The sequence below is a fragment of the Ascaphus truei genome, chromosome 2 (assembly GCF_040206685.1).
Source record: "Ascaphus truei isolate aAscTru1 chromosome 2, aAscTru1.hap1, whole genome shotgun sequence".
Lineage (NCBI taxonomy): Eukaryota > Metazoa > Chordata > Amphibia > Anura > Ascaphidae > Ascaphus > Ascaphus truei.
Window position 1 is genome coordinate 260,582,653 of NC_134484.1, and position 2,500 is coordinate 260,585,152.

Below are 2,500 nucleotides of genomic sequence, written 5' to 3' on the forward strand. Positions count from 1 at the left end.
TACATTGTCTAACCATTTTTTATAATGGTTGCTACCATATTGTAGGTAGCTGTTCACAGCCACAGTTTTAAAGTGTGTTCTTGTTTGAATTTTGTTTTGAAGACCCACAAATAGCTCCAGATCTAAAAATACTATAGTGTCAGGATGTATGTTATATGTAAATTTCAGCCCCATCTGGTTATCATTGAAGGATTCCAGAATCCCCTCCAGGATTCCCCTCTCACCATCCCAAATAATAAGAATATCATCTATGAAACGGCCATAGAACACCAAACCCGCCCCCAGTACAGCATCCCCCCACACATGGGTACTCTCCCACAGTCCCATATAGAGGTTAGCATAACTAGGAGCAAATTTGGCTCCCATGGCCGTTCCACAGATTTGCAAATAAAATGTTTTTTTCAAAAAGAAAGTAATTGTGATTCAAAATGAATTTAATGCATGCTAAAAGAAACAACCTTTGTGAAGAGTGCAAATTAGAATCTAATTCTAAAAAGTGACTAATTGCCTGGATACCTTTTATGTGCTCAATACAAGTGTAAAGTGAAGATACATCACAAGTAACCCAGTGAAAGGTATCCTTCCATTTGATACCGGAGATGGAATCAATGACATGCAACGTGTCCCGTATGTATGAACGTAATTTAATAACATAGGGCTGTAAATAATAATCCACATATTGGGACTCGTTGGATGTCATCGAACCAATCCCCGATACAATAGGCCTCCCTGGTGGATTCAAAGTGTCTTTGTGCAATTTAGGAATGTGATAAAAAATGGGCGTTCTAGGGTGTTTTATATATAACAATGCATAGACATCCAATCAGTTTCGTCTAAAAAACCCTCCAATATGTATTCCATGAATAAATGAACATGGTCACAGGTGTAAACAGTTAATTTATAACAGCAAACTTTCTAAATTTAATTAGAATAAAAAATATTTTCATAAACAATAATATATATAAATAACTTGTTAAAATAACATAAACAAGGGAAAGGTAAATTAAACCTAATGTGCCACTAAAAATAAATTAGAATAAAAACATAAAATAAAATGTGCGTTTCTAGTAGTGAATAGTATCATATATATTATATAAATTCAAATGGCCTATACATAAATCCATAAAAATATAAAATGCCACCAAATAATTTGCAATACATGAATAGAGAACCAATTGTAATATAGGGAGACAAAAATCAATTCTGGAGAAAAGCTCCCAAAACAATATCGATGTTATGTCCATTTGGTATCAATGTTTTCATCAAATGGATCCATTTTGTCTCCAGTCTAGATATTCTATTGATAATGTCGCCCCCTCTCCAACTGGGCTCTAAAATGTCAATACCAATACATTTGATGTCTGCAGCATTTGTGTGTGTGTATGTGTGTATGTGTGTATGTATATGTGTATGTATGTATGTATTCATACATACATATACATACACACACACACACACACACACACACACACAAATGCTGCAGACATCAAATTCAACCTGGATTCAAATTCAGGAAATTCAACTGGCCATAAATACACTGAAGGAGAAGGCCCGCAGAGCATTTTATGCAATAAGGAAACAGATGTACCACCTCAAACCACCAATAAGAATCTGGATGAAAATATTCAACAGCACCATCACACCCATCTTTCTGTATGGCAGCGAGGTTTGGGGCCCTGTAACATACCCAGACTCCACAAAATGGGATACCAGCCCAACAGAAATACTGCATCTGGAATTCTGCAAACACCTTCTCCAAGTACACAGGAGTACATCAAACAATGCATGCCGGCTGAGCGGGGCTGTTTTCCTCTACTGCTCACTGTACAGAAGAGAGCACTGACATTCTGGGCTCACCTAAACACCAGCCATCCACAGTCTTACTGCTACAGAGCAATGCAAAGCCAGGACCACCTCACTAAACCCTGTGCCATCAAACAACTTGTCCTCTCACTCGAAGGACAAAACCCCACACAGATTAACAACCTGCCGAAAAAAGAAATCAACTCAATCGCCAACGAAATGAAGAAGCAGTATGTGACAATGTGGGAAAATGATATCCAACGCTCAAGGAAGCTGGAAACCTACCACAGCCTACAGAGAGAATACACTCTGGCACCCTACCTACTGAAGGTAAAAGACCCAAAACAGAGACAGACCCTGGGCCAGTACAGAATAAGTGCCCAAAGCCTAGAAATAGAAACAGGCAGATACAGACAGAACTGGAAGCCCTGGGAAATGAGAATATGCCAAAGATGTGAGCTAGGAGAGGTAGAAGATGAAACGCACTTTCTGTTGCATTGCACACAATACTCTGAAGTGAGGAGTGCCCACCTAGAGAAACTAACTGCTGTTATCCAGAACTTTAATAATATAGTGGAGAACCAAAAAATAGCGATCCTCCTGGGAGAAGATGAAACCACAGCAGAACTGGCTGCACACTATATCAGCACCTGCCACAAGCTGAGAGACGTCCACTAACCCCCCACATCCCTGTGTG

General features: G+C 39.0%; 1 protein-coding gene across 1 annotated transcript in view; it reads left to right on the plus strand.

Annotated features, from left to right (window-relative positions):
- CABCOCO1 (ciliary associated calcium binding coiled-coil 1) overlaps positions 1-2,500 on the plus strand; it is a 158,887-nt gene that overhangs the window by 949 nt on the left and 155,438 nt on the right. The gene's annotated exons all lie outside the window — the stretch shown is intronic.